A 26579-nucleotide genomic window follows, 5' to 3' on the forward strand; every position below is an offset into this window, starting at 1 on the left:
CAGGAAATGACAAAAATGAATTGCGCAATAAAATTAGAAGAATTAAGACTCTGAAGTCACTACATTTGGAGAAAAATAACCAGAGCTGGTGGATGTGGGGGAGTGGCCACCGTCAGAGGGCCATTTTGGACGGTCCAGTGGAAAGATCCCCACAGAAACACAAAGGCCGTGAACCCGGCCCCTCCTCACCACGACCCACTTCGCGCCCATCCCCCCCGGGTGCCTTCACCTTCAGCCGCCTCACGGACGGGGGTGGGGCTGGGGGGGCATCTCGGCGCCTTTCCTGGAAGGTACCTGGGGGCAAAGGAATCCCAACACACCGCGGGGACAATGTCAGAATTTTGAAAAACTGCACCACGTCCTCGAACCTACGCCACGTTTCAGGATGAGAGCGGGCACGCCAAGGTGCCAAGCCGACAGGGCCCCCGTCCGCCCGGGGCTCGGGAGCCGCCACCTGCGCGCCGCGCCGGGACCGGTCCGCGGAGCCGCGCCTCGGGCCCCGCGCTCGCCCCGCCCCGCCCGGCTCCCGCGGGGCTGCGGCCCGCCCCCTTCCCAAGCTGGGCGGGGTCTCCGCGCGGCCGCTACCCAGGAGCGTGCGGGGCCCTGCGGACGCGGGTCGGGCCGCGGGCACTCGGAGGTCGCCGGCCGCCCGCGCCGCCGCCCCTGGCTTGACGCACGCAGGGGCCGGACGCGATTTGCCACGAGTGACTGAAGCCGCGCGCGCCGCCGCCCGGCCCGCTCCGCCCCGCCCCGCCCCCAGCCCGCCTGCTCCCGCCTCGCCTCGCCCTCTGCCCGCGTCCGTCCGCGTCCCCGCGTCCTCCCCGCCGCCCGGGATTGCCGGTGGCCAGCGCCAGCGCCAGCCAGGTGAGTGTGGCGCCGTGTGGCCCGGGCGGCCCGGCGGGAGGCACGCGCAGGCCTGCGGCGGGGCGGCGAGCGCGGGCGGCGGCGGCGGCGGGCCCGGCTTTCTCCCCCGGGGCGGGCCGCTCGGCTGAGGGAAAGGCGCCCCGCCCGCCCGCCGCAGCCCCCGCGGCCGCCGCCGCAGACAAAGCGCCGGAGGTGGGAAGCCGGGCGGGCGCCCCTGCCTCCATGCCGCCCGCCGGGTGCGGCCGCGGCCCGCACAGCCCGGGCCGCTCGCGTCTCGCCTCCCGACCGCCCTTCTTCATTTTGGGGTAAAAGGGACCCAGATCGTGCAACAGGTTTAGGCGTTAATCCGTATTTTCCGGCGTGCGGGACCAGATGTGGCGCCCTGCTCGGGGGCGACTCCCCGCGTCCGGCGCCCGCGGCTGGCTCCTTTGTGTGGCCGGGCACCGGCCCGCCCGGCGGTGGGGACGCCGCGCCAAGGCTCCTGGACACCCCCCTCCCGGCGTGGGGCTTGGCGTCCGCGGGCCTGCAGGGTGTTCAGCGTCCCTCCAGCCTTCGGAGGAGCCACAAAGGGAGGGCAGCCAGATCTCTGGCCATGTATTTATTTCCTCTGTGTTAGGTAGACGCACATCAGAAGAGAGGCGCAGTCTGGTCGGCTCCTGAGGGTGCGGGTGGGATCGCACCCTGGGATGCACGGCTTGGCCTTGGGGCTGCTGTGACAGCCCAAGTGGTTCTCGTGGTGCTCCGACACCTTCCTCTCCTTCGCAGACCTCATCCGAGAAGTTGGAAGTGCTGTTGAGCGAGTAACTTGATAGCAGCTGTTTGACAGGTCACCTCTTTCTTCACATTTTGTCTGTGCCAAGGATACCCACCATGCATCCTAGCATAGGTTGGCAAACCTTCACTTAAAATTGCCACTTAGAATACCCCAGCGTTGGAAAATATTAATCCATATGGTTTTCTTTGGCTTAACAAACCTTATTTTTTTAGGTATGAGAAATTCTCCCTTGCCCCCCCAAAGGAAGAATACATAATAAAGAAGAGCTTATCTTTGTTTACCTTGGGTCATGTTCTTACCTAGCTGGTTTCATTGGTGTGCTATTTTAGTATAACAATACTAAATAGAAGGAAAATATCTTCCTTTTGCTTTGAGCAATAAACTACTTCTTTGTTCTAGAACCAGGAAGCTTTTATACATAATACTTTGTGTGGACAGAAGTTGGTGACTTTCTTTTTACCCCATAACCAAATACATGAAAACATTCCTTAAGGATTTAAAAAGGGTTACACAGCTCTATAGGTTGTACATCCAAAATTCCAGGAAACAATTTTGCTGTATATTTATTCAAACAATCTAGATTAAATTTAACCCTAAAAAGTGGGCCTGCTCTGTAAATTCCCCCACACTAGGGAATGACTTGATTACATTTAAAGAGTTTACCAAGCATTTTAACCCCTATGAATAATGATTGGAAGGAATAATTGATGGATGAGATTAGGAGCTGATGATAGATGGACCTAGAAGTCTGCCAGCAAAATGCAGAACATGTGAAGTGGTAGAGGTTGCAAAATTTATCTACTTGGGTTTTTGTTTGACAGGCATATCTGAAAACTAAATGTCTACTAATTTAAAAAAGCAGAAAATAATACATTTTGACCTATGTTTTTCACATGCCTAATAGGACTCCTTGAAGCTCTTTCTACTTCCTAAAAACACACTTGATATTAATAAGGACTTTTCTTTTGAAGAAATAAAATTATACCAAATTAATGTGACCTATAGAAAGTTTCTCTAGCATAATTAGTAGTTTGACTTCACTAAGGATACCATTTATCCACGTGATGTCTAACTTCAAAGAGCTTTCATAGCTGTTGCAAGCAACAGGCACAATCTCGAGAAAAGTAGGATATTTACTAATGAAAAGTAGCAGAAATTTAAATTTCTGTAATCACTTTCTTTTGTCGAGATATAATTCAAAAACAGTAATCTCCACTCTTTTAAAGTGTACAATTCAGTGGTGTTAGCATATGCATAAAATAGGGCAAGCATATCTCTAATTCAAGAACATTTTCATCATCCTGAAAGACACCCACAAACCCATTCACTGTCATTCCCATTCTCCCTCCCCTGCATTTGGCAATCACTAATCTACTTTCTGTGTGTGAATTTGCCTTTTCTGGACATTTCATGTAAACGGAACCATACAGTATGTGGCTCTTTGTGTCTTTCACTTAGCAAAATATTTTCAGGATTCCTCCATATTATGCATGTATCAATACTTCATTCCTTTTTATGGCTGAGTAATATTTAGTTATATGGACATACCACATTTCCACTGACTAGTATGAGTAATGTTGCTATGAACACTCATTTACAAGTTTTTGTGTGGGCATAATGTTTTCTGCTCTCTTGGGTGTATACTTAGATGTGGTATTAGTGGGTCATATGGTAACTCTATTTAACTTCTTGAGGAACTGCCAGACTTTTCCATAGCTGCTGCACTATTTTACATTCCCAACAGCAAAGTATGAGGATTCCATTTTCTCTAACATTTGTTAAAATGTTATCTAGGATAGCCATTCTAGTGGGTGTGAAGTAGTACCTCATTGTTGTCATTTGCATTGACCTAATGCCCCCAATGGCTAATGATGTTGAACATCTTTTTATGTTACTATTGGCCATTTATATATCTTCTATGGAAAAATGTGTTTGATTTATAATCATTTCTAAGTTTATGTATTTTCTTATTTAGTCTTTGAAATATTTCTGTTTTACTGCTAGGAAAGTAAGGTGCAAAGAGGTTAAGTAATTTGCTTGTTTTTAACCTTACAGAGTTGGTAAGAGGAACAGTCTGAATATGAACTTAGGTCTTCTGACTTCGCTTCCTGCATTCTTTCCAGTTCATGAGGCATACAGAACTTAAATTGTGTTTCCAGATTTGCTTGGCTAATCATTGACAAAGTGGTGGCATAATAAATTAAAAAATTAAACAACAACAAAAAGCAGGTGTTGTGGCCATAATGCCTCATATTCACCACATTTTGTTATGCTTTCTCAAATAAATTCTTTGTTCTCTTATCCTAATAAGGTGGATATGATTTCCATCTTTCTTGTGGGGAAACAATCAGAGCAATTAAACCTAGTAACAGCTTCTTAATAGCTAATCCTAGAATCCACTGTTCACTAAGACATTGTGCTTTCTCTTTCTCTGCAGCTTCCATGTTCTCTATTTTCTCACTAACTTATTCCCTTTAATATTAAAGTAATTGGACAATGTCACGTTATTCATAAACATTAACATTTTTCTAGATTAAACTGAAATTAACTTTTATTTTTGAACTAGGTGGTTTGCCACTTTCACTTCGAAGTACAGGATTACTAGGGTATATACTTCAGTTTTTATGTGCTAGTCTGTATCAAATACATGCAAAATTCTCAATTCCTTGGAGCGTAGGTAGAGTCCATATGTTATTTATTCACCTTTGCATGTCCATTGCCCACCATAGTGCCCGGCACATAGCTGGGGCTCTAACCTTTGTTTAGCGAATGAATACAAATACATTTTTTTGAATTGGAAAAAAAAAATACAAATTATCTACTACTATTTTTTTTTTAGAATAAAGGTAGTTCAAATTCCAGAAAAAGAAAATATTTCTTATCCCTGGCATATGACCTAAAAACTAATAAATGATAAAAATTAGGTTCTACCTGACCAGGCGTGGCTCAGCGGTTGAGTGTTGACCTAGGATCCAGGCGATCGGGGTTCGATTCCCAGCCAGGGCACATGCCCGGGTTGCGGGCTCCATCCCTCTTCTCTGGAATAGTTTAAAATATCTGCCCTGTAAACATCTTTTAGAAATCACCTGACAACCTTGGGGGAAGAAAGAGATCCAAGACAACCTTTCTCATTTTTCCTGCTTTTATTGTTTATCAAGTTTCGGTTCTTATTTTCTGTTACATTTTTGGTGAAGAAATCCTTCCACACACACACTTCTCTTTTCTTAACTCTAATAAGTTGACAAAAGCAAATGATTAAATGAATCAGTGGATGCAGGAGTATATGTGCTTTTCTCTTAGAACAATTCAGAGTAAAGTCCTACTCTTTCTAGTTGTATAACCTTTGGCAAATTACCCTCTTCAAACTTCTATTTTCTATTCTGTAAAATGGTAATGATCCCTACCTCACAGGAATCTTGAAAATATTAAATGAGATGTGAGACTATATGAAAAACTTCAATATCTAATAAAAATGCATCTAATAAAAATGAAAAATATATAATACTAAACTGTAACATGTCATATAAATATAAACTTGTCACCATAATTTTTATAAATTGTTTTAGCTTACCAAGAACAAATTTAAGTTGAAAGGATGGTGGAGCTTTAGGGATGGTTTCCCCTAATAAATTGGAACATTTCCAATTTATTATAAATGTTTCCAGGCCATTTAAAATTTAATTTTGGTAGACAATGATTTCTAAACTACATGCTTCTGACGCAGGATAGTTGGGAAAAGTACTAAAGTAAACAGACCTGGAGTAATCTTGCATTATCATTTATTAGCCTGTGACTTTGGACAAGTTAATTTCTGTCTGTAAAATGGGATAAATACACTTACTTTATAGGGTAGTTATGAGGAAAGATATTAGTGTAATGCCTCGCATTTAATAGGCATTCATATTGTTAATTTTTTTTCTTTGCATGTATGAGTCTCTGACATGGATGAGCATGAGGTGTTGGGTTCTGCTATTTTAAGGCTGCATGGTGTAGTGGAAAGAACATTAGGCCCTAAAGCAGAGTTTTAGCCTGTGTATTGCACTTACTAGCCATTGGCCTTAGACAAGTCACCTGCTCAGCTTCTTGTTTCCATACCTATAAAAAAAGAGCAAGAGAACTAACACTTTTTGAGAACCCATTTTATATGCATTTACTAGGCAGTTTAACAAATCTTACCTCATTTAATCCTCCCAGTAACCCTACCAGGCAGAGAATTGTCATTTTCCATTTTATTAGATGAAGAAACAGAGGTGCAGGAATTGGATTTTCAGAAGTCCGCTTCGTGTCCACTTGCCTCCCCCGCGCCCCAGTCCTGTCCATGTTATTTTGTTCCTTACAGCTATCCCCTCTGGGGAATGACAGGGTGTGTCTCTACATACAGGGGCTACCAAATGGGGAGAATACTACAAACTGAAATACTAAGTGTATAAAAAACTAAACCAATGCAGGTTTAGACTACTAATTTATTAATGATTTCCATTAATAAAATACAAATAGAGGACTGTTAATGTGTCCTGATGCTTAGGAGTAGTAATTTAAGTTTTTTAATACTTGTGTTGTTTATAACCTCTTTACTTAAATAATTTATTAGTCTTCATTGTATTTCTGATTTGACCAGGTAAAGGAGAAGGAGTAGGTAGTTGTCATAAAGGGAAATATAAGCTTCTTTGATGGGGTGTGGGTGGAAAAGGTGAGAAGTACAGTTCTGTGGCAGTTTGGCATTTATTGAAACTAGACTCTTGGAAACAAGTAGGGAAAACCTACATTATAATTCTTTATCCACTAGCAGACTTGCAGAGTCATTTAAAAAATGAACCTGCCTTTGTCAGCTGGTTTGTAAAGAGCTATTGATTATACTCTTGAAAGATAGTGATATTGTCTTTCCTTTGATATGGGTTGCCAAAGCTTTTGCTGTGGGTTTCATTTTATTTGATCAGATTCAGTGATATTGATTTGGCATTTTTGCAAGCCTTGTGCTAGGGATATGCAAAACAACAACAAAAAATGTCTTGGGATATTGCAAAATAAATTGTGATTCAGTAATAGTATAGAAAGTTTAGAAATTCTCTCTGTTGAGGCTTTAGTTACCATTTTTATTCTGTTGAGTAGAAGTGGGAATTCCTATATTTAGGTTAGAGAATTTTTATCAGAGTGGCTGGAATTGCATTATGGAAATTCTCACTGGTATTGAAGGCTACTTTTTTTTTCTTTTCTTTTTTCTTCCAGAAATCGAAGTGTGGTGGGCTATATCTAAGAGGTAGAAAACATGGTTCTTGTTTTCAGACAAGAGTATATTTTTAATTAGGAAGGCAGTGAAGGAGGAAACAAAGTAAAAGGACATAGGGTTTTTAAAGCTTGCACTTGCTCTTTGTAAAATCACTTTAGTTGTATTGAGCTTTGGTAAGATACCGTAGGTGTCTCCTGATGGATACTGTCAGAAGCAACCCAACCCTCTGAAAACTGGCAGTTGTGTGTCTTGTGTATCTTACTCATTCTATAGTGTTCTCTTTGCTTTACAAAAATGACTGGTCTAAGTGCCAAATGGTTCCTCTTTTGGGTACTTAGCTGTTTATCTCCTGTGGACTGGGTCTCCTTTTTCTGATGGCTACCAGAAAGCCAGGGCCAGGTTTGTGGCACACCCCAGAGTGGGCATATAGGTTTCATGCTGTACATTTTTTATCCTTTTTATTGGCACCATTATTGGTGTTTTCTTTATTCTTTTGCTTTTGTTGTTTAATTTATTAACTTCTTAGGTTCATGTATTCTTATAATTCTCATTAATCCTTTTCAGAACAAAATAGGGGTATATATAAGTAAATATACATGAAATACATGGAGGAACATATCAAGGGAAACAGATTAATGTAGTAGAGACTGTATATGGCAAATGGGTTTATTTCATGGGTCAGCTTTGATTGAGTAATGGTGGCTGAGTGAAGCACTACATTACGAGGTAGTTGGAGGCACCATGTGGATTTAGTGGGAAAAGTTAGCGTGATCATTGAGCATTGTTGTTGTCGTGGGTGTAGGACTATTAATGGGCAGTGTTTGCCATCCCTGTTGTAGACAAAATATACAGGATGCTGGATAGTACAATGGGTGAGTGGCTTTTAAATTTAGAGTTAGGTTTTGCCGAGTGAGATGTGGATTTGGGAAACAAGCTGGTTATTTGGGAGGCTGGCAGTCAGATTGGTTCAGCTAGAATGAAACGTCTGCAGTGTGTTAAACAGAAATGAAGTTGGTGGAAAAAGGGAAAAAGGGGGTATGGGAGGCCTTCTTCCACAGTCCTGTCCAGAATGCCACATTGTGTTTAGTTGTCCTGACTCCTTAGTCTCCTCTGACAGTTTCTCAGACTTTCCTGATTTTTTTAAATGACCTTGACAGTTTTGAGGAGTCCTGGTCAGATATTCCATAGAAATCTCTCAACTTGGATTTGTCTGATGTCTTCCTCATGATTAGAATGGGACTATGGATTTTTTGAAATAATACACAAAGTTTAGTTGCCCTTCTCATCATGTCATTTGAGGGAGTGCCTGATATTTTCGTAACATTACTGGTGATGCTAACTTAGATCACTTGGTTAAGGTTGTGTTTGCCAGGTTTCTCCACTGTAAGGTTACTATTTTTCCTTTTCTATACTTTATTTTTGGAAGTGATTCACTAAGTTCAGCCTGTCCTCAAAGTGGGAGGGGGAATTAAAGGAGCTTTCTTTTTTAAAAATGTAATATTCCTTTAGATGGGTGTACCATATATTTTATTCAACTGTTCCCCTGTTGGTAGGTATTTAGATGGTTTAGCATGTCTCAGTACTTAAGAGAATTAGTCTGACTTCGAGTATTTGCATTTTGTCAAGCACTAAGATACTTAGTAAGAGTACAGTATATTAACTACTTGTGAAAAAAGACTTTGTTACTAGAGCAGAGATAGCAGGCATTAGTGAGTAGTAAATACAGCGCTCTGTAATATTTTATGATAACATTGGTAGACATTGGCATCAGTAGTTAGTGTATTTAACTTAAGAGCTTGACAGGACTCAGTTTCAGTAGTGAAAGTTGTTAGGGCTGAGGAAAGAAGGACAAGTTAGAGGAAGAAGAAAGGAAAAAGAGGTCAGTTAATAGAGAACATGGAGAGAAAAGGGATCAAAGACAAGAATTCAATTAAATTTTGTGAGCACAAAGCCTTTCCTCTGAGGAAGAAAAAATAAGGTGCTCTAGTTCCTTCTTCATTTTAGGGACACTTATTCAGTTCGGTTTATTTTATGTGACCTTTACAAAAAAATACACAAAGAATTATAAAATGACACTGACTTTTTTCCTTCAGTCAGTCATTTACTAAGTGATAAATCTCTAGTTTCCTATAGAAACTGGCATGACTGAGGGGACTACTTCAAAAAAGCTGATAGTTTATATTAAGTAAATTTTAATGAATGATGGTAAGAGTTATTGGATTATTGTCAAATTGCATGTCAGGTTTTCTTTTTTCTAAATGTAGCCTAAGCTATAAGTATAATGCTTTATTTAATATATTATTTTTATGGAATTTAAGAATTTTGAAGGAATTTAATGATCATAGAAATTTTACAGGTAGATCAAGAGAGCATTCATTTTCATTATGCTAGTAGTTTTCTAGGGGCTTATTAATATCATTATACTTACGAGGTCATTTTAGAATTTGTATATATGGTTGTATCTTCCTTCTGGCAGGAGATTAAAGGTGTCAACTCCCATGGACTCTTGATTCTGGGGAGCAGGGGTAGGGGAAGTCTCTGTACCCCCAGACATCAGGGGGTAGATTTTAAAGTTACCCTTCATGCTCCTGAAAGCAGGAGTATGGCCATATTTGGCACACATGTTTGATTATCAGTGCTTATTCTGGAAAATAATCACTTTCCTTATTTCTAAAGAAAATAAACTAAATCCTTATAAAATTTACCACTTAAAATATCTCCAAACTAACTCAGTTGTATTTGGCACATGTAGGAAAGGGACAGACATACAATAGAAAGTAAAATTGACTCAGTCCCTGACCTTCCAGAGCATATACTCTTAATAGATGCTAAAGTTTGTGCTTGGCAATATAGGCTATGATAGAAACATGTGGGAATGGAAGGGCTAGGTAAGCAAGTGTCAGATCATGCTTGGTCCCTCCCAAAGCCTTTAAGACAAAGAGGTCATCAGAAAGCCATCAGGAAAACCAGGAAGGTGAGGTATCAAAGACATCAGCAACAGTGCTAATTTCTAGTTAAGATTTTACATATTTTGTATGTGATCACATTTTCTTCATGGAAGCCTTCACATGGACTATTATGTCAGTAATTTAAGGATCTTTTTCTTAAGATTAGAAAGTAATTTCATTTATCTCTGGAAAGGAGGAGAAATGTAGAACTTGTAATATTTTCCTTTAAACTTCTTTCTGATAGAAGATTTTATCGGCCTAGTTTTAGATCAAGAAAATAAGATTAAGCAATGATTTGCTTTTCATAGAATTGAGTTTAAATCAGGAATTACTGCTTTTAAAGCACTTTGACCAAAGATGATTCTTGTACGTACATATTATAAAGTAAAACTACTTTTGGTTTTTTATTATTTCATTTACATAAATTTGTTTTAGTCCCAGCTCATGATTTTTAAAGCCTGTGAACAACAAAGTGTCCTTAATCATCAAATTATAGAAAATGAAAATCGAAATCTATATCAGATTATTTGTTTTCCAAGGATGAGTGCAAAAAAAAAAGTCCAAGGATTGTTCTAACATTAAATAACAAACAAAAGCACATGTCCTCTCCCCTGTGAAATCTTTATTAATCTTAAACCTTATTAAAATATTTTTAGCTTTACTTTTTAAAAAAAATTTATTGTTGAAAGTATTACAAATGTCCCCTTTTTCCCCCCCTTTATCCCCTCCACCCTGTACCTTTTCCCCCAGGCCTTCACCACACCATTATCTGTGTCCATATATGCGTATATTAGCTCTTACTTTTTAACACGTAGATTGAGACTTTATTAATGTTTTACTACCCTCCACTATTTGCTCGTGTGTAATTATTTATGTTAATAAACAGTGTTTAGAGACCTATTGTATTCTAAGTAATTCAACAAATAAATATGTAATCAGACAAGAAGAAAAAATATAAGGCATCCAGATTGGAAAAGAGGAAGTAAAACTGTCAGTATTTGCAGATGATATGATATGATCTTTAGAGAACCTAAAGATTCTACCAAAAAAAACTACTCAAACTAATAAATTAATTCAGTAAAGTAACAGATATAAAATTAATATTCAGAAATTAGTTGCATATTTATACACTAATAATGAACTATCAGAAAGGGAACTGGCCCGGTCGGGTGTGGCTCAGCTGTTGAGCATCGACCTTGTGTTAATCAGACAAGAAGAAAAAATATAAGGCATCCAGATTGGAAAAGAGGAAGTAAAACTATCAGTATTTGCAGATGATATGATATGATCTTTAGAGAACCCTAAAGATTCTACCAAAAAAACCTACTCAAACTGATAAATTAATTCAGTAAAGTAACAGGATATAAAATTAATATTCAGAAATTAGTTGCATATTTATACACTAATAATGAACTATCAGAAAGGGAACCGGCCTGGTCAGGTGTGGCTCAGCTGTTGAGCATTGACCTAGGATCCAGCAAATTGCAGTTCAATTCCTGGTCAGGGCACATGCCCGGGTTGCGGGCTTCATCCCCAGTTGGGGGTGTGCAGGAGGCAGCCAATCAATGACGACTCTCTCATCATTGATGTTTCTATCTCTCTCTCCCTCTTCCTTCTTCTCTGTGAAATCAATAAAGATATATTTTAAAAAAAGAACTTAAATATAAGTCTCAAAACCATAAAACTCCTAGAAGAAAACATAGGTAGTAAAATCTCTGGTATTTCTCTTAGTAGTATTTTTTTCTGATATATCTCCTTGAGCAAGAGAAACAAAAGAAAAAAATAAACAAGCGGGACTATATCAAACTCTAAACAGTTTTTGCACAGCAAAGGAAACCATAAAAAAAATGAAAAGACAATCTACTGAATGGGAGAAGATATTCACCAATGATACATATGGTAAGGGGTTAATATCCAAAATTTATAAAGAACTCATACTATTCAACACCAAAATATATATATATATCCAATTTAAAAATGGGCAGAGGACCTGAATAGACATTTCTCCAGAGAGTACATGCAGACGGCCAGTAGTCATGAAAAGATGCTCAATGTCACTAATTGTCAGAGAAGTGCAAATTAAAACCACAATTTGATATCACCTCACACCTGTTAGAATGGCTACCATCAATAAATCCACAAAAAATTAATAAAAACAAGTGTTAGTGAGGATGTGAAGGAAAAGGAACCCTCTTGCCCTGTTGGTGGGAATGGAGATTGGTGCAGCCACTGTGGAAAACAGTTTGGAGGTTTCCCAAAAAATTGAAAATGGAACTGCCTTATGACCCACTGACTCCAAGTCTAGTTATTTATCGGAAGAAACCCAAAACACTAATCCGAAAGAATATATGCACCGCTATGTTCCTTGTAGTGTTACTTACAACAGCCAAGATATGGAAGCAACCCAGGTGCCCATCAAGAGACAAGTGGATAAAAAAGTTGTGGTCTCCCTAGCTGGTTTGCCTCAGTGGTTAGAGCATAGGCACATGGACTGAAGGGTCCCAGGTTTGATTCTGGCCAAGGGCACGTACCTCTGTTGAAGGCTTTGGTTGGGGCATGTGTGGTAGGCAATCAATTAATGTGTCTCTCACATTAATGTCTGTCTCTGTCTTCCCCTTCTAGTCTCTCTGAAAAGAAAAAAATGGAAAAAAATATCCTCTGGTGAGGATTAAATAAATAAATAAAACTGTGGTGTATACACATACACATGGACACACACAATGGAATTGAACTATTACTCGGCCATAAAAAGAATGCAGTCTTACCATTTGTGACAGCATGGATGGACCCAGAGGGTATTATGATAGGTGAAATAAGTCAGTCAGAGAAAGACAAATATCATATGATTTCACTTATATGTAGGATCTTAAAAAACAAAAGAAACGCACAAACAAAATAGAAACAGACTCAGACACAGAGAGCCAACTAGTGGTTGCCAGAGGGGAGGGGTTTGGGGGACTAGGTGAAGGGATTAAGAAGTACAAATTGGTAGTTATAGTCATGCGGATATAAGTACAGCATAGGAAATATAGTCAGTAATATCGCAGTAACTGCATATGGTGCCAGGTTGGTACTGGAAGTATCGGGGGAACACTTTATAAAGTATATGATTGTCTAGTCACTGTGCTGTACATCTGAAACCAGTACAAAATAATATTGAAAGTAAACTAATTGAAAAAAACAAAATAATTATCAAATATTTAAAAAACACAAATAAATATGACTTGATATGTTCTGTCATTGAATCTCCACTCAGCTTAGTTATTCTCTGTGGTAAGTGTAATAGAGAATAGCGTAAGATAAAATACTAGCACTAAGGAGGGGGAGAATGGTAACATCCTCACAAAGAGTGTTGTGTGAAGCTAAGCTAAAGTTAAAACTAAGGAATTTCTTCGACTAGATAGATAAGCAGAGAGAGCATCTGCCAGAGTACAAACAATGAAACATTATAGGTTCAGAGAACTGCATTTGGTTTTTTGCTGACGAGAAGGACATGAAATAGAGAGAGGCATGATCTGGAAAAGACTTGGGTCTTGCAGAAGAGTTGACCAATAAGGACCATACAGGATTTTAAAGTAGAGTAGTGCAAGGGGGGAGTCTGGAATAGGGAAGTCTTTCAGAGGTTATGCAGTGATGGAGGTAATAGTGTTGTGGAAGAGGAAAGAGTCAGCAGGTTCTGTGGCGTTTATATAGAGGGTATAGGAAAAGAGTAACTTCCAAGTTTCTCTTAGGTTTTCGCTTTGGATTTTATAACGTGTGTGGGTGCATGCGCACATTCGAGAATGTAGGCAAGCTTATCAAATACTATAATTTTATCAAATTTTAAAATAATTTCAGACTTACAGAAAAGTTATACAGATAATTCAAAGAATTCTCATATACTCTCACCCCAAATTAGCCGAATGTTAACTTTTTACCACATTTGCTTTTCATAAAGGAATAAAATGTTATTTTATTTCTGAACCTTTTGAGAGTAATTTGTAGACATGTCCCTTTGTCCCTAAATACTTCATTGTACATTTCCCAAAAAACAAGCATATTTTCTTATATAACCACAGTACAACCATCAAAGTTAGGAAATTAACATTGATACAATACTGTTGCCTTTATTCAAATTTTGCTAAATTTTCTAATGTCCTTTTGAGTAAATGAGAATTTTTTCCCCTAGTATAGTATCCAGTCTAGGATCATGTATTACTTTTATTTATCCTACTTCTTTATTTTTCTTTAATTTGGAGCACGTCTTTTGTCTTTTTGTGTTTTATGATATGACATTTTTGAAGAATACAGGTCATTTGTTCTGTAAAAAATACTTCTACCATTTGAGTTTGTCTGATGTTTCCTCCTGATTAGATAGGTTATCCATTTTTGGCTGTGATACTACAGCAGAGTACCAGTGAATCATATCTGGAGGTTCATGCTGGTGTTGCAATACTAGTGATAAAAATTCTTATCATTTGGTTATGGTGGGTCCTCCAGGTCTCCCTACTGTAAAATTACTTTTTTTTCTTTATAATTAATAAGTATATTTTGGGAAGGTACTTTGAGACTCTTAATACCCTATTTTTCTTAAAAGTTTTTACCTGCTAATTTTAACATGATAATTTTTATATCATTCTTTGTCCTTTTGACATGTATGTACTCATAAATCTTTGAGCACTTCCTTATATTCTGGCAAAAGATGTTCAAGAGTCATCTTCTACCTTCCCTACCCAAGTTGGAATACCTTTTTTTTTTTTCAAGCAGCCCTGATTCTGTTTATTGGGAATAGTATTTAGAAATCTAGATCTAGGCACATATGCCCATTGCTACTAAGAGGTCATTGAATTTAGGCCCTTTATGAGGGTTCTCCAGAGAAGTAGAACCAATAGGATATATAAGAACATTTATCATAAGGAATTGGCTCATGTGGTTTTTGGAGGGGAGGGCTGGAGGCAGGAGACCCAGGGGTAACCAATGTTCCAGTTTGAAGAACATCAGACAGGGAGAGCTGGTGTTGTAGACTGAGTCCTAGGGCACTCTACTGAAGAACTCTCTTATTAGGGGAGGGTCAGTCTTTTTGTTCTGTTTAGGCTTTCAGTTTACTGGATGAGGCTCACTCACAGTATGGAGAGTAATCTGCTTTACTCTACCCATTAAAATGTTAATCTCATTTAAAAACACCCTTGCAGAAACATTCAGAATAATGTTTAATCAAATAACCTGGGCACTCTGGCCTAGTCAAGTTGCCATAAAATTAGCCATCACCACCTTCTTATGGGACAGAGCTAGGGGACACACACACACACATCCATATCTATATGTACTAAGAACTGAGTACATATTTTTCCTATTTCAGTCATCATGGGTTCATTCTAGCCCCCCCTCCCCCCTTTCTTATACTATCTGTAACTCCCTTCTTTGACAGAAGTCTGGCTCCCATTATTTAGTTTACTTATTTGCTGAATATTAGAATACGCAGAAAGTGCTGTAATTCAGAAGGGCTAATCCTTAACGCTATAAAAAAAGAAAACCATTTATTGGAATTCTGTGTTTATTTATGCTTTTTTTTTTTTCTTACAGCCTGAGAGTATATAATAAAAATACTGTGTTCAAAAGTCACTTGGGTTCTCCCCTCCTCCTATACCCCTTTAGTGTAGTTATGTTTGTCATTCATTTGAAATGCCATTAGAGACATTTCTTTCTGTTTGATTTGTTTTAATGGGTGGTTTTTCCCCCCCTCTCATCCTCATTGATCTTGTTATAAATCTTTGAGTATGTGAAACATTATCATGGTTACGAAAGTCAGAACTACACAGAGAGCTCTACTCGGGGAAATGTTAGTCATCCCTTCCATCTCTCTGACTTTTCCAGTCCCCCGTGCTTTTCACCCAGTCCCCCATCCTTCCTCTAGGCAGTTAGTCGAGTGTCTCTTTATCTGTCTTTTGTTTCTCTTTGCACAAAATGAGCAGATGAATGTGTATGTGTGTGTCTATTTTTTTTCTTCCCTCTTTACTGCACAGAAAGTAGAATGCTGCAGACATTCTTTGCAGTTTGCTTTTTCCACTTAACAAATTATATTATTTCATAGAGATGATCTTCATTCGTTTTTATAGCTGCATGGTACTCCATTGGGTAGATACACCAATTCTTTATTTAACTACTCTTACCTATGGACGTGCAGGATGTTTCCAGCTGTAATTTTCTATTCCAGTTATACTACAATAAATAATCTTGTGTAGCATGTGTTTCTATATTGTTGAAAGTATATGTTCCCCCTTATTCTATATATTTGTGCTTTCTCCTTTTTTCTTCATTAACCTTGTCCATTTTCTTAATTTAAAAAATCATTTTATCTTATGAATTAGATATGTATTTTTTTAAATTCTCTACCTCATTAACTTTTTAAAAATCTCTCTTTTCACCCTTGTGTTTTCCTTTGGTTTACTTTGTTCTTTTTGAGTTAGGAACTTACTTTTATTATTTATATACATGTTACAGTTTTTCTCTTTTCGGTGCATTAAATGTATTATTTTAATATCATCCTTTTAGAAAATGTAATTTTGAGGGATTTTTGTTTTTGTTTACTGAAGAGTTGTTTAACAGAAGTTTAAATTTTTGAGGTAGAGTGCTCTATTTCTTTTTTATTTTGTTTGTAATGTCTACTTTTATTAGAATTATGATCAGTGTTTGCATTATTTCTACTTCATGATATTTACTGTTGCTTTCTTTAAGAACTACATTTGATCACTTTTTTGGTCAGTATTCAGGTCTACTTGAGAAGGAGGTATAGTTTTTATTATCAGGGTATAAAGTTTGATATAATCTGTAAGATTTCCCTTAATCATGTTATGTAAATTGTTTATGTCCTCAATTATTTTTATATTCAGTTAAGTTTGTGTGTATTAGTCTTATATATAATTAAAGTTGGTTTTCTGTGTCTTTTTGCATCCCTTGTAGTTTCTACTTTTTGAAGGCAGTTGTGTTATATAAAAAATCGCTATTCCTGTTATATCTTCATTGTGTATTGTAGCTTTTAACATTAAACAGTGTTTCTCTTTGCTGCATTCAGTGCTTTTTGACTGTAATTCTTTAGTATCAGGATGACTGTTCTTGCTTTCTTACTGTTTCTATTTGCTTGATATGCCTTTGCTTATTCCTTTTATTTTTTAGCCTTTCTGATTTACTTTATTTTAGGTTATCTGTTGCATACAACACTTAGATTATTTTTTTCTGAGCCATATTGAAAATCATCTTTGTTTAATGACTGTTGAATTTGATTTCAATTCTGTCAGATTTTATGCTATAAATACTTTGTGAAATAAGTTATATTTTTCTTTGTTTCTTTATGATGTGTTTTCATTTAAAGAAATTTCTTTGGATGTTTTGGATTTGTTGTTTTTTGTTATGGGTTTAGTAGCCTCTTGTGTACCTAAGCCTTTTCAAAATGGCCTCATTTCCTTGTTTTTTAATTTAACTTTTTACTTTATGTTAGATTTTAATGGTGTGCTTGATTCTTACCTATTGCTATTTCAACTAACAATGAGTTTATTCTCTGTTTTTCTTTTTCTCTCTTTTTCCATTTTTAATTGCATTATCTGTATAGCATCTTCAAACTTCAACTGCAACTTTATGTTGCTTTTAGTTCTTCAACTAAATATATTAAATCCTTATGATCAGTCCTTTGCTGAAGTTTCCCAATCATCTACTAGTTAGCTATAGCTCAATTTTTATTGTATTTCTTACGAAGAGCTCATGGCCACAACTTTCCCTGAGTTCTTCCATATTTAAGGTGGTTTTTCTGTAGTCCTGTTACTGGAAGGACAGCTTGGCCAGAAATGAAATCCTTGGTTCGGCACTTTTTTCTTTATTTACAATGCGGTCTTGCTTTATATGTTGTTTTTAAGAAGTCTGATGCCAGTGTTAATTTTCTTGCTCTTGGAAATTATTTTATCCTTTTGCTTAGAATTTGTTATTTTAGTTCCCCTTTTATTTTTAAAGTGTAATCATTTTACTTAGAGTTTTTTGTAGTAGGTCAATTTCCCTGCTACCTAGTGGATCCTTTTAGTAGTGTATAGAATTGGATCTTTTGTTTCTTTTTATTGTAGTTTTAAATACTAGTTTATTTTCTAGTGTTTTGTGTTTCTTTTTCAGGGACTCCAGTTATGCATAATTATATCTTCGTTGTTTTTATCTTTGATATAAAAAACTTTCTATTTTTACTTCATTATTTCATTTTCATTCTCTTGGTCCTTTTACTGTTTAACACTTCAATGCCTTTTATTTTTTACTTGGATTTATTCTTGACCACCTTGTAATTTAGTCTTCAATTTTGATATTATTTTGTCTTTTTCTTATATTTCTTACCTGAGTTCAGTCACCTCTTATTTCTCTTTGCTTTTGTCCATTATGTTTTTAGGTTTTAAATTTCTGATCCAGAGTGTTTTTGTTTGTTTTTTTAATCCTCACCTTAGGATATGTGTTTTTGTTTGTTTGTTTTTTCATTGATGTTTTTAGAGAGACGGAGGGGGAGAGAGAGGGAGAGAGAAACATTGATCAGTTGCTTCCTGTACACTCCCGAGAGGGGACTGAACCCGCAGCTGAGGTATATGCCCTGACCAGGAATCGAACCTGCAGTCTCCTGGTGGACGGGACCATGCTCCAACCAGCTAGGCCACCAGGCAGGGCCAGAGTGCTTTTTGTTTTTTTTAATATTCCAAATGCTTGTTTAGGATGTTACATTCAAGTTTTTTGCTTTGTTGTTTTTTCGGGGCACTTTTCATTTTTAACATTGTTTGCGGGTAGTTTTTATCACGCGCTCTACTACCAGTCAACGTAAAACGTATAAATACGTTTCCCGCATACAATGTGTTAATTGTTCTGATTTCATTTTTTATAGTTTTACATAGATGAAGATTCTTATGCTTCTGCATTTCTGTGAGGAGGGCCGATGTTTTAGGGAGTCTTACGAGAATACTAATTTGAGTCCCCTCCTCTGCCCATGTAGCGAAGTCTAGTTTGTTTTGTTGGATGTCTTTTTTTCCTCTTGTGGGAGAAAGGGTTGTCTGCCTCTCAGTTTGCCTCAGTGGTTGATGAATATCAAAGAGTGATTCCTGGAGGGTAGAGGGATCATAAGGAATGGGTTCAGGAAGGGTGATTGTGTCTGGTCCCTTTAATTTTAAGCATCGAGGCCAATGTAATGAGTTGAAACTAAAAGGGGGATTTAATGAAAGAATGCTGGTGTTGACACCCTACACAGAATGGCACCTGGGCCCTCTTAAGGCACTGAAACCAGGGTAAGAGGTAAGCAACTTGCTTAAGGTCTTCAGGGGCTCCACAAACAGTGTCCAAGTCGTTAAACACAGGAAGTACTGCTTTGGTGCCTCCTACCTACCTGGTATGCTTTTTTCTAGAGGCAGTGGCCACTTCAAGAAAGCCCTTTTAAACTTAAATAATTTTTGTGTAAATAATCACCATAGTTTTTCATTAAAAAATTTGACTTTGTATGTTCCTACAAAAAAAATTACATTTTCTAATTCCTGTTGCCACAGTCTCACATCTAGAATATAGTATTAGTTGATAACAGAAATGATATTGCCTCAATTATTAGGAATACTTGCTAGCTAAAACTTATTTTTGACTGTCCAGAGGAATCCCAGAGTTTCCTCTGTGTTTCTTTTGTGGATTCTACAGATAGGATAATCTGCCAAGTGAGATGTGGGTGCTAGAGTCAGGAGCCATCTAAATATTGCAAGAAACAACTCAGAGCTGGAAAGTATTTATAGATATTAAAGTGAGAAAGTGAGGTGGAGAAGAGAGTGATGGTGAATACTGTAATAAAAATGAAGTTGCAATTTCAGAAAATGGGAAAATGTTCATGCTAAATAGTGACTTTTTCTAAGTATTGAAATATAGATAATGAGAACTCATTTAGACTATAAATGTAGTAAGGTTAAATAAACCATTGTAAAAGCCAAAAGTTAGAGTTGGCTTAGTATAAAGAGGGCTTTATAAAGTGCCTCTCTTCATTCATGATCCTGATGGGCCAGGTCCCAAGATGTTTCAGTAAAGGTCCTTGAACCATGTAATTTAATATTCTGTTCATAGTAATGCATGGCTTATTCATAGTGCTTTGTCAAGTTTAAAATTAAGTTTGCTTTTCCCTTTTTCTTCTGCTTCCTAATTATTCTGCCTAGTGGCACCTAAATGAGAAAGCTGGCAGGATCACGAGAAGGGAGTTTATTCAATGAATATATATTGTACATTGGTCGTGTGCCAGTATTGTCCCAGTGAAACAAGTAGACACATTATATAAGGACTGGGCCAACACCCACATTGATTTGAGAAATAACTTTTTTGGCTCTATTGACTATATAGATAAAATAATTTTTAAATTTGAAACATACTCTTAAGTGTTAATGTGTGTTACACACAAAACCTTTGGACTGTTTTTCTTCTCTGGGTCAAACAATATGATGCTTAATTGATTCTTAACCTAAGAGATCTGCCTCGTCTTCTGACCAACCACTACTGTTTACACATCACAGCGAATGAATATGGTGGACGTAAACTTCATAAACTTCTGCTTTCCTTAGTTATTTAATCACTTAAAGAGTAGATACAGTGATAGTGATATAGAGTGACAGGGTGACTGCTGAGAAAATGACTCCAGTCACAAAGTGAAAAAATACTCAAGAGACAGGGAATAAAAGTCTCCAGTGCCAACAAGGCAGCAAAGGCAGGGGTTCTGCCTGCATGCCTACCTACCCCTTTATCATCTGGTTACTGCATTTGTCAGAATTGGCCTCCTCTCCTCTGCAGCCGTCCACGGGCACCAGATCCTCAGGTCTCTCTTCATAAAGAACTTTAGAATATGATGGTGAATATGTGAATGTTTTAAAATTATGTGTAGTCAACTCCCTCGCCTTGATTTTGAAATAAAGAAAATATTGCTAAGTTTGAAAAGAAAAGGTTTGTAGCTTCCTCTTTTACAATGTTGGTATGTTTAAAGATCTAGTCTTCTTAGTTTTATCATGGATGTTTTCAAACATGCAGAAGCAGAGAGAACAATAAAATGAATCACTGCTTACCTGTCATAACTTTCAACAGTTATCAACACGTGGCTAGTTGTGTTCCATGTATATTCCTCACCCCCTTTATTGACGTAAATATCAGACATATTTCATTTGAAAATATTAAAGCGTATGTCACTAGAAGATTAGGTACTCTTTTTAACAAACATAACCTTAATGTTATTAATACCTAAAAAATGAACAATTCTTTTTGAGGGATTTTAAAGACCTTTATTATTCGTGTTATAATAGAAGTCACTTCATTAAACAAGAGCATGAGAAGTAATGTAATTTAAGTCTTGGACTCAGGTTTATATGCTATTTTTGCTACTTAGAAACTGTCTGATTTGGGGCAGGTTAATCTCTTTTCGTCTCACCAAGCCTGTTTCTGTAACTGTTAAATGGTGACAATAATTCTAAGTACATGGGATTGTTGTGAGTTATAAATGAAACAATGTGCATGAAGTGATTATACACAGAACATTCTCAGTAATATTCGTCGTTATTTTTATTTGAAGATTTGAGGAAATAAACAGATAACTAATGTGAGATTCCACCTTTTACTGTAGGATAGGTGATGTTTTGAAAGTGATTTATATACAGTCATCTTCTAACTCTAATCTAAGCCTTTGATTTTTAGGGAATGCCGAACAGTCTTAGTATTTTCTTTTAATCAAAGGCACATTTATACTTTTTGCAAAAGCAAACTTGGTTTGTTTTAAAACATGATGCTGTTGAAAGAATAAATATTTAACCTTCAATAAAATTTTGGATATCTTTATGTGTTGGTGTGAAAACTTTGAGATACCCTTAGAGATTTATTTATAGACCCCTCTGTAAGTTAAAAACAAAAAGCAAATCTAAGTTGCCTTTGTAGTACCAGTTTATTTAGAGTGATAGAGTTTGGGCATCTATGAACATAAAAATGGTATCAACATCATTGCTTATATTCTCCTTTCTTCCCTCTATTTAATCCATTTAATCTTTTTTAAAAAATTGTTTTATTGTTTTACCCCATCCAGAATGCACAGTGTCAAAAGAAATTTGTCTTTGCAGCTGAAGTTGTTTCATAGCATATGTTCTAATTATAGTGGAAGTTGGGGATAAATTGTTCAGCATATGCAATTCATTTCATAGACTTTGTGGAACATATTGCTTACATATTTTTAGTTTTTAGTTTTTAATACTTAAAGTACACATCATTTTTATCCAGATTTTCCTGATTTACAAAATGGGCGATTCTGTTTATTTTTTAAATTATTTTTTAGCAGTTTTATTGCAGTAAAATTTACATGTGGTAAGTTTCACCCATTTTAAGTGTACAGTTCAGTGATTTTCAGTAGGTTTACAGAACCATCACGTTTTTATTTTACATTTCCATCCCCCCAAAAGAATCCTTGTGCCCATTACTAGTCATTCCCCATAGCTGCCCTCAGCCCTAGGCAACCACTAATTTACTTTCTGTCTCTATGGATTTGCCAATTTTGGATATTTCATATAAATAGAATCCTAACATGTGACCTTTGGTGTCTGGCTTATTTCACTCAGCATAATGTTTTAAGGTTCATCCATGTTGTACCATGTATGAGTGATTTTTTTTTATTGCCAAGTAGTATTTCATATATGGATGTACCACATTTTGTTTATCCATTCAGAATTTACAGGCATTTGGGTTGTTTCCATGTTTTAAGCTAATATTATGAGTAACAGTGCTATGAACATTTGTGTGTTTTTGTGGGGACATATTTTTTTTTTATTAAAAATATTAACATGTATGAAATAATGGTTCTCTCTATTCATGGAGAGAAAGCACTATGCAGGGTTTTAGGATCCTGGGTTTCATGTTACTACTCACTTGTGGTGCAGCCTTAGGAGGGAGGGTAAAGCTATGTCTCTAGATCTCAGTTTCTGTTCTGGATTGAATGTTTGTTTCTCCCAAAATTCATGTGTTGAAAATGAATCCCCAATGTGATGGTATTTGGAGGTGGATCCTTGGGAGGTGAGTAGTGCTGTTACAAAAGAGACCTCAGAATGCTCCTTTGCCTCTTCTACCATGTGAAAATTCTACCACGTGTAGAATTTTCTTTTCTTTCAAGATAGATTATTGATATTTTCTTAGAAAGCTCAAAGTCTCTTTCCTTTTCCTTCTTCCCTTTCTTCCTTCCTCCCTCAGTGAATAGGCCAGGTCCTCATCTGTACATAAAAACTGTATTTTATAATGATATTGCAGCTTTATATTTTATTTAGAGGAATTACAGTTTTGGATAGGCTTGCGTTGTGAAACTTAACCATTATTTTACCATTTTCATTTGAAATCTATCCTAAAAGATTGTTGATCTTTCGTTTAGAACTATCAATAGTATAAAACCAGATTAATAATTGTATACTGGCATCTGCAATAACAAATTACATGAATTTTCAACTGTTGATCTGCTTTACTCATGTATTATCCTGAAGTTGAAGAATGCTTTATTTTTGTGTAATTATATATATTTATGGATATATATATATAAGTGAGGAACCCCCTTAGGTACTAGTGAGTACCATATTGAGTATTTGCGCTCACTTGTTTGTTTTAATCTCTAAGATTGCTCTTTATAACAACAGTTGAAATTATTCCTAATTTGAATTTAAAGACAGTATTTCTTCAGAAATACAAGGCTGAGGAGCCCACATTCTCATTTTCTTCATTGCCATTATGTGTTTACATGATGTAGACTTATTAGAGATGATTCAGTTAGCCTGAGGCTATCCTAATGGGTTTTCACTGGTTGTTAAAAATGCTGTTTGAAGAACCTAACTAAATTTTCCAAATAAACTGGTTGATTTATACTTGCCGAGAGAGGAGTTCCAGTGCACCCACTCATATCATCAATTACAGTCTCTTATGAATTGTAATTTGCCCAGTCTTGATTAAAAGCCTGCAATTCTCTCTTCCTGCTGCTCAACACATCCTTTGCCTCTCAACATGTCCTCTGCTGCCCTCTACTGGCTGCCCATTGATAGCGCCCATTGATATCCATCTTACCACCATCCTTGGACCTGCCTTTCTCCAGCATCCAGCAATTTATGTGGCTGCTGGATCTGTGGGAGGCTGTCCCAGTAGAAAGAAGCTGGGAGGAGCTACTTTTAACGAAGATCATGCATATGTGATCCTATGATTGCATCACAGGTATTGACATCCTGGGAGTTGTGATAATGTTAGGACTCATAGAGTGTTTTGCTTTACTATTTATTTCATGTATTTGTTCATGAACTTATCTATCAGATATTTTTTGAATGCCAGGTATGTCCACACCTGACCTTACCTTGCTCTAGTAGGTGCTTATTATAGATATGTTAAATGAGTGAATGAATGAGTGAATAAATACGAAGGTAAGTAGGACTTGGTCTTTGCTCTCAGGGAGACAAGATACCAATTTAACTACTTTGTTGCCCCAGTTTTCCTCTTTTTAACTCTGCAAAATCTTGGAAAGACGTTCAAAGAAAATGAATACAAATATCAGTTGAAACTTAGTCTCCCTGTATTTCTAGTTCTCAGAATTAGTTATCTCTAACTGTGAAAGGGCTCTGTTTTAGGTAGGATTTGTTTTGCACCTAGGAATGATACTAATTTACTTCAGTGTTTCTTGGTAGCGTGCAGTTATGGTTGCACAGTTTTCTTTATAGTCACCAGTCTCTAAGGCACCTCATCTACTATAAACTCTGGTTTGACCATATTGAAATACGACGTGTTTTTGTTAAGCATGTTGTGAATTGTTTAATGTGTCCATTTCTTAGCCCCCTTCACTTGGGAAGTGTTTTAAAAATGTGTTTTGCTTGCCACTGTTTGTTAATTCATATCAGGTAAATGGCTATCATTGGCTTCACTCTTGTTTGCGAATATATTCCACTCATATATATATATGTAAGGTTGAATAAGTTGCTTCTTGTAAAAAATAATGACTTGTATCTATCCCATTGGAGAAGATCATGAGCTGGTACCTTCCTGTTAACATCGTATTGTGGTGATGGTAGTAGATGGTTATATTTTGCAACATTTTTTCTTTTGTGTGTGTTTTGTACATTATTTTAACTACTATTAGATATATAAGATAACCAGAGATAGGCAAATGTGGTTTTTTTTGGCTTTGTTTTTTATGGCTATGCTAAACATTTGAAAAAATCTAAAGCAACTTTTGAAAAATTAAATTTAATTGGAACTAGTGGTACAGTAATCATTATTTTTCATTACTATCTCTTTTACAGCAACAGTGAAAGAGATTGATGGAAAGGAGACTGTGGAAGGGAGGGAGAGGTATAAGGAGTAAACATTACAGCTTTTATCTCTTGACTCACATTTTATCCATCACTTCATTTGATCTTGGCACACACACCCAGAAACCTATATTTCTCATTATTTTAAATTACTTTTCATCACTTTCAGGATGTTCTAAAAAAGCTATTGGATTATAAAAAACAGTTTAGTATTTTCCCATTTTGAGATAGTTCTGTAAAGTAACGAAGAGTTTGGATAAAGCATCTCTCTCTCAGGTGACAGAGGTAAAATGTAAAATACTTTCTAGATATCATAATTTGCCAGAATAAATCTAGACTGAAGACTGAGTTTAGATTAATGCAAAATGTGAGCTTTCCCCGTATACTTCTACTAATTTTATGTTAACCTGGGCTGATGTAGAACAAAAATAAATGAATAAATTGCAAACAAATATTCAAGGATGAAACTTGATAAGAATATATTGTATTTAGTTTGACACTGTATGTTCTTTGTATACGGGTGCAAATAGTGGTCTTTTTTTTTTAGTGTATACACAAAGCTATAAAATAATATACTTGTTTAAGTAGTCTTGGTTATTTAGCCATCTGACAAATATTGACTCCATTTTTTTCCTTAATATGTGGGATTTTTTTTAAGGCTCCCCCCCCCTTTTTTTTTTTTTTAAGGGCAGGGCTGCAACTTTAGTTTGTAGCTCCAGCTGATAGCACAGTGCCTAAAATGGCATAGGTTCATAGCAGGTATTTGCTGAATAAGTAATATGCTTTCATATAGAAGAGTCATATTTTCTACTCTGCTAGAAATTTATTTTCAAGAGAGTATGATTTCTGGTGATTAGTTAATAATACTCTATTGAATATTTGAAAGTTGCTAAGAGAGTAAGTCTTAAATGTTCTCATCACAAGAAAATAAGTTTTTGTAACTACACATGGTGGCAGATGTTAAGTAGATTTACTGTAGAGATCACTTTGCACTACATACAAATATTAAATCAATATATTGTACACCTGAACCTAATAGAATGTTGTATGTCATTTATATCTCAATTTAAAAAAGGGGCTGTTCAAAAAAGAGAGAAAGTATGCTTTCACTAAATATAAGACAATTTCACCATGTACTCCAAGGAACTGTTACTATATATGGTGATGGTGGGTGTGTGTGAGGTGGGACCAGGAAAGGAGGGATAAAATATGATGGAGAATACGCTCTCAGGCATGAAACTAAATACAGGTGGATAATATAATTGAATGTTTCATTTTCTTGTTTTGTTTTAAAGGTCCCACTCTCCTTGAAATCCTTCTTTGATAGTAAGCAGGGCTGGCCAAGCCTTCAGATGCCTGCCATGCTAACGCTCCCTGTTTAAGAGGAACTGTCTTGTTCCTTACACCTTGCTGTGTGGACAGTGCCACTTTGTATTTAACCATAACCCCTGGCTGTG

At 37.0% G+C, this 26579-nt stretch overlaps 1 protein-coding gene across 1 annotated transcript in view; it reads left to right on the forward strand.

Annotated features, from left to right (window-relative positions):
* Window positions 1–786: 786 nt before the first annotated feature.
* The window catches only part of SESTD1 (SEC14 and spectrin domain containing 1), a 76215-nt gene continuing 50422 nt past the window's right edge, over window positions 787–26579 (forward strand). The window contains exon 1 of the mRNA XM_087819740.1: window positions 787–864. The gene's annotated coding sequence lies outside the window, so the exon portion shown is untranslated. The remainder of the gene's footprint in view (window positions 865–26579) is intronic.

Source organism: Miniopterus natalensis, chromosome 8, assembly GCF_054644295.1.
Source record: "Miniopterus natalensis isolate mMinNat1 chromosome 8, mMinNat1.hap1, whole genome shotgun sequence".
NCBI classification, from domain to species: Eukaryota; Metazoa; Chordata; class Mammalia; order Chiroptera; family Miniopteridae; genus Miniopterus; species Miniopterus natalensis.